Consider the following 18,551-nt stretch of genomic DNA (forward strand, 5'->3'; position numbering starts at 1 on the left):
ATGCTCCTCATGCGATATCATATGGTCTCATACAGGATGGTGGTGGCTCCTCATGCGATATCATATGGTCTCATACAGGATGGTGGTGGCTCCTCATGCGATATCATATGGTCTCATACAGGATGGTGGTGGCGGCCTCATGCGATATCATATGGTCTCATACAGGATGGTGGTGGCTCATCATGCGATATCATATGGTCTCATACAGGATGGTGGTGGCTCATCATGCGATATCATATGGTCTCATACAGGATGGTGGTGGCGGCATCATTAATGAAATGCTCATCATGCGATATCATATGGTCTCATACAGGATGGTGGTGGCTCATCATGCGATATCATATGGTCTCATACAGGATGGTGGTGGCTCCTCATGCGATATCATATGGTCTCATACAGGATGGTGGTGGCGGCATCATTGTAGATCTTTTGAAAGCACTAACTCTTCTCTCTCCATAAGACACAGCCCACGGTTGATGAAAAGCCATTTCTTGGATCCTTTCATGTCCCATACAACAACTTGATAAGGTGCAGGGCCTCATGCTACAGAATGCATAGACGTAAGGATTGCATGCGCAACTACAGAAGGCAAGCCAGAGTGACACCCATTCCAAAGTTGGTGACACATGTTGGTCACCATCTAGTACTAATTCTTTTGCAATTACAACAAAAAACAGCAACCACATCAGTGCAAATATGATCGATGCAACAAGTCCACTCTTAGCAACCCGCCATTCATCGCTAACATGAGTATGTAAAATTTTTAGAAATCCTGAACTTACGGTGAATCCAGATATAAATACATTCAGTCTCCATGATGATGTGCGATAGTATAATGCGGTGGCATAGCTTTCATCGTGTTCCATGCCTTCTGCAGTCCCTTTACAAGAGTCAAACGTGGTTGATATTACACGGTGTTTGTGACATATCTCTGTCCATTTATGTCGATCTTTTGTGACATTATCTTGAGCGGCGATATGGATTCGGCGATAAGCAAATGCCATCAAAGATAGCGGTGCAAGAAATCCACAAAGAATCAAAACTAGATTATACCTATTGGTAAAACTCTGATTTGACCTTGATCCGATGGTACAGGAATATCGATACGCATGGTAATCGATTGAATCTTGAATGATGAGCGTTGGTAGTGCGAGCATTGCGGCAATAACCCAAACAGAAATCAACATGATATAGCTGTGTGTGCTTGTGATACGTTGATAATAGAGTAGTGGCGTTCTAATGGAAACATAACGGTCCACTGCGATCATAAGAAGAGTGAAAATTGTGGCAGCGAAGAAGAAAACCATCAGGAATCCGGTACACACACACCATCCATTGGAGAACACCCAGTCATCATGAAGAGTTGCTATGACTACAGATGGTATTATCAGAACAGTCATACAGATATTGCACACCGCATATTGTAAGATGAGGCGATTGGAGACCGACAACAAAAACGGTTTTCGTAAAGATGTGACCAAAACTAAAATGTTGCCAATAAATGATGCTAGAAATATCAAAGATAAAGTTATCACACGAAATGTGGTCAAAATGGACAATGAATCGGTGGTTACATTAAAAAACATGTTGTCAACAGGTTGTCAAAATTTGATTGTATTTATCCACAGATTGGTGATTTATCGTGACAGATAGAATATCGTATCTTTGCCCTTGTAAAGCGGAACGCCTCAGCCAACCTCCGATTTGTATGAATGTTGTGAAAAACTGCGTTTATAGGAGGAGAATTTATTTTTAAAATGGCAAATTGAAAATGGGCTACTGCCTACTAGTATTCCAGTTGAAATCCATACATCCCCTATGGAAGACATAACCTTAATCTCCCAAACAGGGAGTGTAGATTGCAAATGGAGTCACCCATTTAGGTAACCCCATTTGAAATTCACACTCCCTGTGTAGAAGTTATTTCCCATATCTTCCATAGTGGGGTGTATGTATTTCAACCGGAGTTACCCATTTGTTGCCATGTAATATAGGAACCATAACTGTAACTAACAATTGTATTTTTATAACAATTACTGTATTTTTGCACCAGGTACATTCACAAGAAATAACATTTTGACTTCTTTACAGAACAACACTTAAAATTCTGATTAATTGTAGTAAAATATTATTTCTTTCATAGGAGTGTTGATGGAAATTATGTTCTTTGACGTCTGTAGTGTTTATACAGATGTTAAGTCAATTGGCAGTAAGCTGAACTGAATTAATGTGTTATAAAGTTGTCCTACGTTTATACAAGCAAAATTTGATCTTGTTGCAAATTTGGGTTTTAGTTCAAGTGTTTTTAAACAAAATTAATACAGTAGTGTAGTGTTGTAGATTCATGGATAATGGGCAAATGGGGAAAAGTTACATGTGCACTCGGTCAGGCGGCGAGTGGCATGATAGAGCCGGCAACTTGTGAAACCGCCCGGCCATATGGCATTTTCTATATACTCGGTTAGTTTTGTGGGGTTCATTATCGAACCCCAACGGTTTTAGCTTGTATTTATATTATTTATTAACATAGGCCTATGTGATATTTCAAGCGTTTTAAAATTTCAAAATAATCCCATTCAATTACACGGTTGACGATGAAAATTTACTGAATTTTAGAGGATGCACGGCGACCACCACCTGCACTCGGTTAAAGCAATATAAAGAGTAATGTAAAATTTGAAGAATGTTAGAGCAATATTGTAACATTCAATTCTTTTCAAATTTCTAATTTTTACATGATTGCAAAGTAAACTTCAAGTCTCCAAGTTGTCACCGCTAGAAGTTTTATAAACTATGTCAGTAGGGGATACCAGTATATATGTCCTCAGCTTCCAAAACCCATTATTTTCGTGGGAGCATACCCACCAAAAAAAATCTGAGGTTGGTATATCACTCTGTTCACAGTGATTTTGTCTTCGGTAAACTTCTTCAAGTCATCATCACTGCTAGAAGAATAGCTGTGTTCACATTGTCGGATGTCCATCCGGCAGTTGGCACAAGTTGCTACCGCGATATGCATTGCCAGGAGTAGTGGCAGTGTGAATGATGTGCAGCGTAAGTTCCGCCAGTGTACGTCCGACAATTTACTTCCGAGTCAGGATTAGCGAGCTATGTGTAATCTTGGCTCTGCCAGGTGGATGTTGCAATGTGAATATTGCTACGCGTGGCACCCGGTGTAAGTTTGACATTTTTATGGTCGGAAGCTAAGAAATTACATTTCGCATGGTTGAAATAGGTCACGGGAACACCAGAAGTGGTACTCGATATTTGGTGGAACTGATCGACATTGTGCTATATTATATAGACCTACCCCTATATAGATTCCAGTCATCTGGTTGGTTAAAAGTGGGGGCATTGTTTTAACTACAAATGTATGCCCTGTATTTGAGAGAATTTCATCATAATGAACTATGCCCGGTTCATGGAAACAAACTATTGACTGGTGTGTGTCCTGATCAAACTCTACGCAATCACGAGGTGTATAAAACAAATAATGACTGCTTTTCCCGGTCATGGTTAATGTGTTATGTGTGCGCTGTGAGCATGGAAGAAAGAGATGAGATCTTATCTCTTTCTTCCATGCTGTGAGCAGGACCTCGCTAGTGCTATTCCAGAACATTGGTGCACATCCCCTAAAAGAGAGATTCACAATTCCAGCTCCCCCCGGATCATGAGCAGTAGAAAGAAACATGGATTTAAAAGGGAGATAGGGTTATTAGCAAAAAATTCCAAATATATTGAGATTACAAAATATGCCTAATTTAAATAACAATTGTGCTTAATTAAAAAATATGTAGTTAAGGCGACGGTTCTATAGGTGGACGTAACTTCAAATACAGACGGTCGGTCGGACCCTTTTTTTTCCGCAAATTACCAAATATTTTGAAGAAAAAAAAGAAAAATCCTGCAATTTTCGACATTTGGGTCGGCATTCATTTGTACACGAAAAGTTTTTTCCTGATTTGTTAAAATCTGCCCGTAGACCTTTTCTTCTTTTTTTTGTTGCCTAATGCAATCTTCTTTTCTTTTTCTAGAACCTAATTTGGGAGAAAAATGTACAAAACAGCAAAAATGAAATTATGGAAATACTCAGGCTCAAGGTAAGACTGTATTTACTAATTTGTTGCCATATTTTGTGGACCATATCTTAGGGATGTACAATTCCAGATTGGGCCGATTTCTGAATCGGGGTTGGGGAAAATCCTTTAATTTGTCAACCTAATGAACTAATTATCATTTTCATGCAAAATCAGTATTTAAGGTTCAAACTTGAAGTAGTTCCAGTTCCTCAAGGGGGGGGGGGTGCGTGTGAAGCGTGCACGACTGCAAAGCGGCCAACGAGGCACTTGGCTAGGACTGGTAGATTTTGTATCCCCTATGCACTGAACAAGTGCTAGTTCAAACTTGAAATCATTCAGATGGAGCCCATATAGAAGAATGTAATAGCCCCTTCTAGCTGTGACTTTGTAAATTCTGTCCATTTGAAATCTTTCAGGTGGAGTGCATCCATAGAAGTGTGTAATAGGCCCCTCTAGCTGTGCTTTGTAAGTTCTGATGTTGACTGTTCATTTTAAAATCATTCAGGTGGAGCCCATATAGAAGCATGTTATAGCCAGAGTTGTAGACTCGAGTCGTGTGACTTGGACTCTCGAGTCGGACTCGAATCACTAGACTTGACTTGCAACTTTTGCAAAATGACTTGACTTACTTGTGACTTAGACAAAATGACTTGGACTTGGACTTGACGAAAATGACTTGTTACCAACACAAGTCTGAGGTTACTGTTAACATATTTAACAAGGTTCATTGTGAACAATTCCAGTGAAAAATGATGTTGACTACTCACATTTTTAGTGACGTTTCACCACTGCACTAATGGTTTCGTCAGACTGGCAACTATAATCGCTATTGTTCTGCTGGTGCACTCAGAGCTACAGGTGCCCTCACAACTATAGGTGCCCTACATGTAGTTAATATATTTCAGCAGCAGGGTCAAGTTGTGTTAGTCACAATATCACAAAATATGGATATAAAAGTTGCATGGTCTCAAATTTTAGTGGGGGCAAAGATTTTTGCAGGCCAAAGGGGGGGGTTGACAGGTCAAAAGGGGAAGTGGCAAGCATTTTTGGTACATATAGTTTGGGCACCACTTAATTATTACACCCTAAAAAGGTATAGAAACATGTTGGGAAGTTATTCTAGTGATTAGACAATTCAATCATCTAGTTCACCACCCTGAGGTACACATAATTATTGCACAAATAGCTGATAGTTCTAGCCTGTACTCATATCAGAGGACACAATTCAATGACTTAAATATATTTTTGAAATGATGATGTGAATTGTGGCACAAAATTGAGTCAACATGATATCAATAATTATCTATTAGGTGTAAAGGTTGAATTATTATGATATCATTTGTGATAAGATTGCAATGTAAATATTCCCTGTATTTGCTGGAGTTAAACCTACACACAAAAACTTTGACAAATAAAAGTTTAGCTTTGTGAAAAAACTTTTGTATAGTAATGCCTTAACAACTGACGGGTAATGACAGAGATAATAACATGAATAATACAAAGGTGAATAATTCAAAGAATAACCCTTGAGTTCAGGTCAACCCTAATTGCAATTAGTCTTTTTGTTTACCTTCCTACAGTTATGTTCAAATAATGTGACTGGTTCATCAAAGAGATCAGCTGCTGTGTGCATTTTGTGGGCGCCATTTTGATTACATCTTTGACTATATTTGAAACAAGGTACAACACCACTCTATCTACAGTCTACTTTATGAATAGTTTCCATTATAAGGTAAGATGATAAATGTGGTACAAACAGTTTGATCTTTATGGCTACTAGAAGTGATCACTGGAGGAGAGTTACATGTCCGGGTACATGTATAATTCTATGACACCATAGTAGACATTAGGGGCTGAGTAGACATTAGGGGTTGTGCAATAACTATGAGCAGGGGAAGTGTTTATTAGAAGGTAAGATGATAAAAGTGGTACAAGTTGTTTGATCTCTAGGACTACTAGAGGTAATCACTGGAGGAGAGTTGCACGATTTGTTCCATGGTACAAGTATAATTCCATGATACCATAGACAATAGACATTAGGGGCTGTGCGGGTTCTTTGGAATGTGTATAATTCTATGACACCATAGTAGACATAGGTCTGTGCAACAATTATGAGTGGAGGGGGTGTTTATGTAGAAGGTAAGATGATAAAAGTGGTATAAATAGTTTGATCTTCATGACTGACTAGAGGTGATCACTGGAGGAGAGTTGCACGGTTGGTTTGGTGCATGTATAATTTTATGACACCATAGTAGACATTAAGGGCTGTTCAATAATTATGAGCGGAGGGGTGTTTATTAGAAGGTAAGATTATAAAAGTGGTGTATATATAGTTTGGTCACTTGAGTTACACGATTGGTTCTGTGGTACATGTATAACATTACAACAAGTAAATGGACATCCTTCAATGCAAAACACATTGTCAATAACACGCCGTTTTTCATGCATAGCTTGGTATGGGCTAAATGCATGTACCCTGTTTTTGAGAATCTCCTGTTCCCAACAGAAACAAATTTTGATAAAGTAACTGTTTCCTATGTAAATTCAATATTTCCTCTAACCATCAATACCAAACATGTATTCTTTTGTGAAAAAATATGCATGTACCCATTGCTTGAAACCTATAACTTTTACAACTCGCCACCCTCTGTTCCGGTCAAGTTCCATTGAAAACACATGCTATGAGAACTGCCCATCGATGAAGCAAGACCTCAGCGGCCAGAGTCGATTTATGTGTCACTCATGTACTCCTAAGTCATAGTAACACGCCTAATAGTTCCTGTCGACCCTAAAGCACATTCGAGCCAAATATCAAGGCATTCGACATATTTTTACCATAGGTACCTGTCCAATATTCATAGGCATCTTTCGATCTCAAACATTCCATCAAATAACATGCTAATGACCCACCGTGCAGGGCGTGATAGTTACGTTATGAATGGCATGACGTCATTATATACACAATGGGATCTGGGTGAACGCATTTTCAATTGGGGTTTCTTTTATATCGCTTTTGTGCAATTTTAATGGTACTATAATATTCACTGATAGTTTAAAGCAATTTGTTCCTGGTTTTTATTCTCTTTTTCCGTGCATCGTGACTTACTTTAGGACTTATGAATTATTATCAGTATTCCAAAATTAGGTTTTAAAATTTGGGAAATATTACGTTGAAATAAAATATGTGAATATAAACTAAATAAAATATTCATTTACTATAATACACATACAATGCCCGGGGGGGGCACTCGAATTTTTTTTTGGTAGGGGTGTGCCACCGCCAGTTTCGAACTTGAGGTCTAAGGAACTGATCGGCCAGCCAAAAAGGAGGGTCTTAGGGAACTGATTGACCGGTCAAAAAGGGGGGTCTTGGGAACTGATTGACTGGCCAAAAGGGGGGTCTTGGGAACTGATCGGCCGCCAAAATCTGAAAAATCTCGGAAACTAAACCCAGAGGCCAAACCAGGGTTCAATTTTGTTGCGTTTTGCCACAGATTTTTTGAAGGAATCGATTTCACTTTGAATTGTGCATTAAATTATTAATCAGGAAAATCATTAATGCAAAATAGGTCTGGTTTGGCCCATTACGATGGAAACCTCAACAAAGCAAAACAGCATTCAAATCAAAATTACTAGACCCTGTAGACCTACAATCTATGCTATTAGCCTACTGCTAATTATAGCAGCATTACAAAAGCCCACCATAAAAACAAACCCACAAGAATTATTTTTTTCAGTGCCGAATAGAAAAACATTTAGACTACATTGAACTGTCATGCTTATACCATGAGATGATTGAGTGAAGTGTGCAGAATTTGACAGCCATTCCACTCCCGATTTTACTAGACCAGTAGATCGTAAATTACCTTTTAATTCATTGTTTATGGAGAGCTGCAAGGATGTGTACATAATTATTAAGGTACTTTTCCTCATATTTGGCAATTTTATTCCAAAAAGAGACCTCAAAATCATTTATTTCTAGCTAAATGTTCACCAGCTGGACTCTCGCGATCGGCATTGCTGCAATGTTTATTTATTATCAGTCAACCAGTGTTGCCACTACTAAAGGAGCCCAAAATCCCACCCAAAGTTCACCTTATTCCTTACAATGTGTTTCAATGGGGAAGAAATTAATGGAAAATTCCTTTGAAGTTTTTGGGCTCGCATAAAAGTAGCTTTTGGGTCTGCTTTTGGGCTTGAAATAGTAGGACAGAAAACACGTCTCTCAAGATGCCGATGAGAGCGGAAATCGTTGATCTGAGGGTCTATGGAACGGCTAGAAAAATTTTGGGGCTTCAGAGCGGGCAAACAATGAATTCAGAGGGTCTAAGGAACGGCCAGTGGATCTGAAAAAGGGGGTCGTCGCCGCGGCACATACCCGTATAGCTGGGAAATGTGAGTGCCCCCCCCGGGATACAATGTAATGGCCGGACTTGGATCCCGGGACTTGGATGTTTTATACCGGGGTTTTATAGGCCTAGTTTTTGTATTTTGGAAATGCTGTTTATTGGTTTTCTTTTCCGTAGGCCTTTACAATTTACGAACAGATATTAAGAAGAAAAAATATTCCATTTATTTTGCGTTTTTGCAATAACATGCGGGGCCCGGATCTGGACGAGGGCATCATTTAATTACGTCACCCCTCCCAAATAATGATTGTAGTTTCTGCTCATTTGCTTGTGCGTTGCCACAGCAGTCTGATAGATGTGCATGCGCGGTGCGATCCTCTCTATCTCATTTACATACGAAATTGATTACTCGCATGGGGTCACATCAGGTCAATGCGTGATAGCTGAACGAACAACGGTTGTTTATTCATTACTACTGAAACAGCAGTGCACTGTGATTGGCTATATGTAAATTAAGCATTGGGGTATCAGCTAATTATAGTTTGTCCTCTTGCCCATGTTAACTTGTTGTAATGATTTTGTGACAGCATAGTAGACATTAGGAACTGTACAATGATTATGAGGGGAGTGTTTATTAGAATGTAAGATGATAAAAGTGGTACAAATAGTTTGATCTCTAGGGGTAATTACTGAAGGAGAGTTGCACGATTGGTTCTGTGGTGCATGTATAATTTTATGACACCATAGTAGACATTAGGGGCTGTGCAATAATAATGAGCAGGGGGAGTGTTTATTAGAATGTAAGATGATAAAAGTGGTATAAGTAGTTTGATCTCTAGGACTACTAGAAGTGATCATTTGAGGAGAGTTGCACAATTGGTTCCGTGGTACATGTATAATTTTATGACACCATAGTAGACATTAGGGGCTGTGCAATAATAATGAGCATGGGGAGTGTTTATTAGAATGTAAGATGATAAAAGTGGTATAAGTAGTTTGATCTCTAGGACTACTAGAAGTGATCATTTGAGGAGAGTTGCACAATTGGTTCTGTGGTACATGTATAATTTTATGACAGCATAGTAGACATTAGGGGCTGTGCAATAATAATGAGCAGGGGAGTGTTTATTAGAATGTAAGATGATAAAAGTGGTATAAGTAGTTTGATCTCTAGGACTACTAGAAGTGATCATTTGAGGAGAGTTGCACAATTGGTTCTGTGGTACATGTATAATTTTATGACAGCATAGTAGACATTGGGGGCTGTGCAATAATAATGAGCAGGGGGAGTGTTTATTAGAAGGTAAGATGATAAAAGTGGTATAAGTAGTTTGATCTCTAGGACCACTAGAAGTGATAATTTGAGGACAGTTGGACAATTGGTTCTGTGGTACATGTATAATTTTATGACACCATAGTAGACATTAGGGACTGTGCAATAATAATGAGCAGGGGGAGTGTTTATTAGAATGTAAGATGATAAAAGTGGTATAAGTAGTTTGATCTCTAGGACTACTAGAAGTGATCATTTGAGGACAGTTGGACAATTGGTTCTGTGGTACATGTATAATTTTATGACACCATAGTAGACATTAGGGGCTGTGCAATAATAATGAGCAGGGGGAGTGTTTAGTAGAATGTAAGATGATAAAAGTGGTATAAGTAGTTTGATCTCTAGGACTACTAGAAGTGATCATTTGAGGACAGTTGGACAATTGGTTCTGTGGTACATGTATAATTTTATAACACCATAGTAGACATTGGGGACTGTGCAATAATAATGAGCAGGGGAGTGTTTATTAGAAGGTAAGATGATAAAAGTGCTACAAGTAGTTTGATCTCCAGGACTACTAGAGGTGATCCCTTGTGGAGAATTGCAAGATTGGTTCTGTGGTGCATGTATAATTTTATGACAGCATAGCAGACATTAGGGGCTGTGCAATAATAATGAGCAGGGGGAGTGTTTATTAGAATGTAAGATGATAAAAGTGGTATAAGTAGTTTGATCTCTAGGACTACTAGAAGTGATCATTTGAGGAGAGTTGCACAATTGGTTCTGTGATACATGTATAATTTTATGACACCATAGTAGACATTAGGGGCTGTGCAATAATAATGAGCAGGGGGAGTGTTTATTAGATTGTACGATGATAAAAGTGGTATAAGTAGTTTGATCTCTAGGACTACTAGAAGTGATCATTTGAGGAGAGTTGCACAATTGGTTCTGTGGTGCATGTATAATTCTATGACAGCATAGTAGACATTAGGGGCTGTGCAATAATAATGAGCAGGGGGAGTGTATATTAGAATGTAAGATGATAAAAGTGGTATAAGTAGTTTGATCTCTAGGACTACTAGAAGTGATCATTTGAGGAGAGTTGCACAATTGGTTCTGTGGTGCATGTATAATTTTATGACACCATAGTAGACATTAGGGGCTGTGCAATAATAATGAGCAGGGGGAGTGTTTATTAGAATGTAAGATGATAAAAGTGGTATAAGTAGTTTGATCTCTAGGACCACTAGAAGTGATCATTTGAGGAGAGTTGCACAATTGGTTCTGTGGTACATGTATAATTTTATGACACCATAGTAGACATTGGGGGCTGTGCAATAATAATGAGCAGGGGGAGTGTTTATTAGAAGGTAAGATGATAAAAGTGGTATACGTAGTTTGATCTCTAGGACCACTAGAAGTGATCATTTGAGGAGAGTTGCACAATTGGTTCTGTGGTACATGTATAATTTTATGACAGGATAGTAGACATTAGGGGCTGTGCAATAATAATGAGCAGGGGGATTGTTTATTAGATTGTAAGATGATAAAAGTGGTATAAGTAGTTTGATCTCCAGGACCACTAGAAGTGATCATTTGAGGAGAGTTGCACAATTGGTTCTGTGGTGCATGTATAATTTTATGACACCATAGTAGACATTAGGGGCTGTGCAATAATAATGAGCAGGGGGAGTGTTTATTAGAATGTAAGATGATAAAAGTGGTATAAGTAGTTTGATCTCTAGGACCACTAGAAGTGATCATTTGAGGAGAGTTGCACAATTGGTTCTGTGGTACATGTATAATTTTATGACACCATAGTAGACATTAGGGGCTGTGCAATAATAATGAGCAGGGGGAGTGTTTATTAGAATGTAAGATGATAAAAGTGGTATAAGTAGTTTGATCTCTAGGACTACTAGAAGTGATCATTTGAGGAGAGTTGCACAATTGGTTCTGTGGTACATGTATAATTTTATGACACCATAGTAGACATTAGGGGCTGTGCAATAATTATGAGCAGGGGGAGTGTTTATTAGAATGTAAGATGATAAAAGTGGTATAAGTAGTTTGATCTCTAGGACTACTAGAAGTGATCATTTGAGGAGAGTTGCACAATTGGTTCTGTGGTATAATTTTATGACAGGATAGTAGACATTAGGGGCTGTGCAATAATAATGAGCAGGGGGAGTGTTTATTAGAAGGTAAGATGATAAAAGTGGTATAAGTAGTTTGATCTCTAGGACTACTAGAAGTGATCATTTGAGGAGAGTTGCACAATTGGTTCTATGGTACATGTATAATTTTATGACACCATAGTAGACATTAGGGGCTGTGCAATAATAATGAGCAGGGGGAGTGTTTATTAGAATGTAAGATGATAAAAGTGGTATAAGAAGTTTGATCTCTAGGACTACTAGAAGTGATCATTTGAGGAGAGTTGCACAATTGGTTCTATGGTACATGTATAATTTTATGACACCATAGTAGACATTAGGGGCTGTGCAATAATAATGAGCATGGGGAGTGTTTATTAGAATGTAAGATGATAAAAGTGGTATAAGTAGTTTGATCTCTAGGACTACTAGAAGTGATCATTTGAGGAGAGTTGCACAATTGGTTCTGTGGTACATGTATAATTTTATGACAGGATAGTAGACATTAGGGGCTGTGCAATAATAATGAGCAGGGGGAGTGTTTAGTAGAATGTAAGATGATAAAAGTGGTATAAGTAGTTTGATCTCTAGGACTACTAGAAGTGATCATTTGAGGAGAGTTGCACAATTGGTTCTGTGATACATGTATAATTTTATGACACCATAGTAGACATTAGGGGCTGTGCAATAATAATGAGCAGGGGGAGTGTTTATTAGAATGTAAGATGATAAAAGTGGTATAAGTAGTTTGATCTCTAGGACTACTAGAAGTGATCATTTGAGGAGAGTTGCACGATTGGTTCTGTGGTACATGTATAATTTTATGACAGCATAGTAGACATTAGGGGCTGTGCAATAATAATGAGCAGGGGGAGTGTTTATTAGAATGTAAGATGATAAAAGTGGTATAAGTAGTTTGATCTCTAGGACTACTAGAAGTGATCATTTGAGGAGAGTTGCACAATTGGTTCTATGGTACATGTATAATTTTATGACACCATAGTAGACATTAGGGGCTGTGCAATAATAATGAGCAGGGGGAGTGTTTATTAGAAGGTATTCAAGGTAAGATGATACAAGTGGTACAAATAGTTCGATCTCCAGGACTACTACTATTGCTATCATCAATATCATTAAGCCTAATAAAAAGATTTGTATTACCCTTTTCGACCAACCCTAAAATCAACAAATGTTTTGAAAATGTTTTGCATGTTTGTAGTTTGTACAGCACAACTCTAATGTATTAAAAAGCAAACCTAAAACACCATATAAATCATTGTTTACCATGGTATTTTGTGGTGAAAAAAACAAGAACAAGAGAAAAGTAAAGTAAAGCGACTGACCGACCCTGGCTTTGGAGCTCTCAGGGCAATTCAATTTTTTAGACCTTATCATTCCTGGGTAATCACCATTAATATTATTATTATTTTATCATTATTAAATTCAGATAGATGATGGCAAATTTAAAGCTTATGCAAGTTGTTCTACAAGAGTCTACAAACGTTTTGTGTGATAAATTAAAGCCAGAAAAAATATTGGTATGTCTGCAACAGAACGGTGTACTAGATATAGACGATGTCCAGAAAATAATGAGTGAAAAAACGGATGCAGAGAAAGTTATAGCATTGCTGGATCAACTACGTTTCAAGCCTGAATCTAAGTATGCTTTATTTATGGAGACTTTGGAGCAAGTAGATAAACAGCTCCATTGGAAGGTGAAAGTCATAGAGAGAAAGCACAATTACAGTAAGTATACCATTTATAGTAGGGTCAGAATATATGGGTTCCTGTGAGTCTAAAGAGGAGGAGAAGTTTTGAAAATGTTTCTTTTTGTTCTTTTGAGGGTGCTGAATACGAATTTTTGGGTCCACCCATTTTTCAAAATGGCTGTCAAAATACCATTAAATGACATTCTAGAGCCATTACATAAAATATCCTACTGATGGGATATATTGACTGAATTTTGTACTTTCGAGTGAACTGACTAAGAATTTTGGAGTCCAATTTTGGGGAAATTTGTTGAACTTTCCGTAGAGAGTGGTTTTCAAATGGCTATCAAAATACCGTTAAATGACATTCTAGAATGGGGGCTTAGAATATAATGTATTATTGCGCCCATTTTGAAAAACCTCACTCTAGCGGGAGTTCAATCCCTATATTTCCCTGAGGTTGGACCCAAAGATACTTATACAGCCATCAAAGAAAAAAAATCAGTCAATATATCCCATTAGCAGACTTCTAGGTATTTTAAAATCTGCCATGTAGTGGAGTTCCCAACCTGTCCCAGTGGACCCAAAAATTCTTATTCAGCACCCTTGACAGTGTGAAAAACATTTTCACAACTTCCCCTTTTAAGTCTCCAGGAACCCATATTGTGACCCTAATATTGTTATTTTATTGTTATAAGTTATTTTAATATAAGAAATGCATGAAACATCTATTCCTACGTTGGTATATCTTAATACTAATTATGGCGTGTCCGTCCGTCCGTCCGTCCGTCCGCGTGCTATCGCGTTCGCGTGGTTCCCGTTCGCGGTGTGCACATTCGCGTGCTTTCGCGGTGTGCTTTCATGAGTATCAATGGTAGCTGGAGTACAGTGCGCGATCGGAAAGCATTACAGTGTGACTAACACTAACAGGTGCATCTCATCGGACCAATAGGCCTATTTCTCCCGATTGATGTCATTACTTTAGTAACGGCCTATATCCACGTCCAGATACTAATTTCGGGTCCTCCAATGTGGTAGCAGGACAAGGCTTGGAAGAACCGAATGATGGGTTTCCAGATTATGGGTAGGCCTACCTAACTACCGAAGTAGCAGTAGGCCTAAGTATCACAGCTACAAGTTTTTCATAGTAGTTTAAAAGGTCAGGGCAGGTATATGGGTAACGGGTGTTGGGTCATTAGAAATAGGCCTATCACGAGAACCGCCCCACCCCGAGAACCGCGAAATCTAGTATATATATATTTTTATATTTCAAATGTAGGTTTTTTATGTTCAAGCCTAGGCCCATAAAGGGGATATGTTACCCCTCCCCCCGGCCTGTGTTTTTCAAAGAGGACTTAAGAGCACACATGAATACAATCCTTAATAACAACAACTACTATTGATACCAGGATGACTTAAGCTAATTTAACTTCAAAAAGTTCATTTAGTAGAGTCTTAGTACTAGTAATAATCCTAGTCAATAGAGATACACTTCTTTGGCAATGGCCTATTCCAGTTGAAATCCATACACCCCCAATGGAAGACACTACCTTAATCTCCACTGACACAGGGAGTGTGCATTTTAAATGGGATTACTTGAATGGGTGACTCCATTTGAAATCTCTACCCCCTGTGTCTTCCATAGGGGGTGTATGAATTTCAACTGGAATATTCCAATAGTTTTGAGCAGAGAGTTACAAGTTTCATCATGACCTGGGCTTTTATTATGATTAAAGTTGTCAATTATTTTAATAATTTTGTTCTCAAATATACATATTATTGTTTAATGAATTAGGTAAAATATTCTTGACATTTAATGCCAGTTTCATCGGCAATTTTAGGACCAATACTTACAAAATAATTATTAAAATTTGAAATTTCTCGAGGATTAAATAAATTGCCTAATTAAAAAAATGTGTTTGGTTGCAATTATTTTAGTGCATCCAAATATGTTATTAATGGCATGCCAAGTAACTTTCTTTGCTGAAATTTCAAATGATAATATATTTAAATAAATGTGTAATATAATAATATTTAATACAGCGATGTTTACAACATTTTAATTTTGTAGTGCTCATGAGTACCTGGTCAATTCAAAGTACTGGGGGATGAATTAGAATTTAAGACTCCTTTGTAATATTTTCAACACATTGATGAGAACATTAATCTAAATTTTGCTTTTTCTTCAATTTCTTCTTCAGATCCACCTGCTGCCCAACAGTGAGTTTACTGAAGTTATTATTAGGCGACAAAATATCCCCCTGTTCTATGGGCCTGACCAATCCAGATCTTGCAAGGGGGAGTTGGTGGGGGTTAGTCATGTGCAAGCAGGGCTGTCAACTCTCACGCATTGGCCGTGAGTCTCGCGATTGGGTCACTTTCTCACGGTCTTACGCCAAGGTGGTATAATCTCACGCCTAGGTAGTAAATCTCACGCAAAAAGCTGGAAAATTAGTAAAATCTCACGCATCGTCATGAATAATTTGTTGCTCCTACCCCCCCCGCTTTTCACATTCCCGAGCACCGTGGCTAAAATAATCATGGTACAATGAACATTGGAGTCGGCAAATCCCGGTACGCCTCTTTCTCAAGCCAAGCAATTCCAAAAAGTTGACAGCCCTGTGTGCAAGTAATAACAGCTGTTATTTGCCCAAAGTGGATTGATTTTGATTGACAGTTTTTGAAGAAAAACATACTCAAATATGTTTGCAAAAAAACTGTTCAGATTTTTAAAGCTTTTTATTATATTTTAGGATCATTTATCCTCTAAGAGAAATTCCATACCGACGAAGACTACTGTCTTGGAAAGTGTGTCCACCTGTAGAATAGGGAGGGATTATTTTTGTCGCACAATGTATATTACTTTTATTTCCATTTTTAAAGTATTAAATGTGATATCAGCGGTAGTTTTGAAAGTGGTGGGGAGCCAGTGGGTGGCGTATGTATAAAATGTAAATAATGTCCGTAAAGCAGTCATCGCTTCACGCTTGAGCAACTTACATAGGGGTGTTTAGCTAGGGGGAATGTGCCACCCTCAAAATTGAGAAACCTTTGCAAATTGAAGGCCAACTTAAAGCCATTTGGTGGACCATTTTAGTACTATTATGTAAACAAATTTGAAAAAGTAGAAAATTGGTACAATGAAGGCCAAATTAAAAGCCATTTGTGGGCATGTTTTCAGCTTTTATTGTTAAATTAGATCAGCTTTTATTGTTAAAAGCTGATCTAATTGTAATTGTAAATGGGATTAATTCTTCAACATTCTGTTCTTATTTTTTGTTTATTGAGGTTTCTTATTTCTGTTTGTGTTATATGTTTGGTATGTTTGATAGCTTTCTTTTGTGGATGGACACTGTATTATATACTTACAGTGTACACTGTATAAGCATTTGGATCACTATTTTCTATTTTTCTACTTTTTTTTTTCAAATTTATTTTATTTATAATATAGTTATGGTGACTTTGCTGAAGCTACAAATCAGACTTCAGACCAATCTAACTTATCTGGCAGGTATGTATAAATCATGTAAACATGGAAGTGGGGTTCTGATTGGCTAATTGAATCATGTCATCATCACATCGGCACCTCATTCACCAATTAAGCTGTGACCTACAATCTTGGAAAAAAGTACTTGGAACGCTTGGCACACTCCGTCGTAATCCGTGCAGAATTTCTTATGATCATGGAAATGATGTATATTGCGCTTGGGAACAAACATGACATCTACAACAATGATTTACCCTCCCCCCCTCCCCATCTATCAACGTTGAACACATTGGGAAACCGCTGAAGACATTGGCAATTCTCAACATTGCACGGGGAAAGGGGTGACAGTTTTCCGTTATTTACACGCAAGTGTTCCAAGACTTATTTCCAAGATTGTAGTTCATTTGATGCGATAATCAGGAAGACCAGTCAGACACCGCTGAAAGACCTTGTTGAATACTAAAGTATCAAAAGTCAAAACCTCTTGTAGACTATTCCTTGGTTCCATTCGCAAAATGTTCATGATTTTTCACATTTTTCTTCATGACTTATGTTAAAGGTTGTTTGAAAGTTTTTGCCAATCATGCTTAATGTTTCAGCCAACAGTCGAATGAAAAGGAAGATATACTGATTCAGACATTTACAAAATGGGCTAACACACAGTTGAAGAATGTCAATGAGGAAATGGACAATTTGGAAGAAGACTTCTGGGATGGATCTAAACTGACTGCCTTAATTGAAGTTTTGTTGCAGAAAGGTACAGTAGATATCAAAATGTATAGATATATGTATCAGAAGTAGTCATTTCTTATTCAATGGACAATTTTTAGAACATGACTACATGTACAGTTTAAAACATGGTAGAAATAGGTACTTTCCAGGCTCACTGCATCTCCCGCATGAACCACAAATTAAGCACACATCACATCATAGGGACGAGACTTCCAGTTCCCACAGGAGATGCTGTGAGCCTGGAAAGCCCCTGTGATCAAGGTTAGCAAAAATATTGTCAAATTTGAATTCCGTAATTCAACATAGTGGCCTATGGAGCAATGTAATACACATAAATCATTATATAACTCACAAACGCAAAATCGTAATCAACAGAAATTTTGGGAATTAAAAATGTCATAAAAAGAGGATGCTAAGATCGTGAAATACTCCTTTAAGCATTCTAAGTATAAATATGTAATGTTGCTATAGGGGGATCGCTACACCTCCACAGCGAGTCTGTTACCTTCCCAGCATTTAAGAATGCCGGTACCCCATTTATACACTGGGTGGAGAGGAGTAATCAAGATAAAGTGCATTATTCAAAGGCACAACACGATGGGGTTGCCGGGGCTCGAACCCGCAACCTTCCGATTATGAGTCGGCGCTCATTCTGCTCGCGGCCATCGTGCTCCCACTAATATGTATTATTACTATTATTATATATTTACAACACGTATTATTATTTACAGGACAGAAAGAGATGGATCCAGTTAACCAAAAA

The 18,551-nt window shown here is 38.0% G+C and overlaps 1 pseudogene; it reads left to right on the forward strand.

Moving 5' to 3' along the window:
- LOC140139472 (zinc-regulated GTPase metalloprotein activator 1-like) overlaps window positions 1–5,757 on the forward strand; it is a 32,455-nt pseudogene extending 26,698 nt beyond the window's left edge.
- Window positions 5,758–18,551: the final 12,794 nt, after the last annotated feature.

Source organism: Amphiura filiformis, chromosome 2, assembly GCF_039555335.1.
Source record: "Amphiura filiformis chromosome 2, Afil_fr2py, whole genome shotgun sequence".
Lineage (NCBI taxonomy): Eukaryota > Metazoa > Echinodermata > Ophiuroidea > Amphilepidida > Amphiuridae > Amphiura > Amphiura filiformis.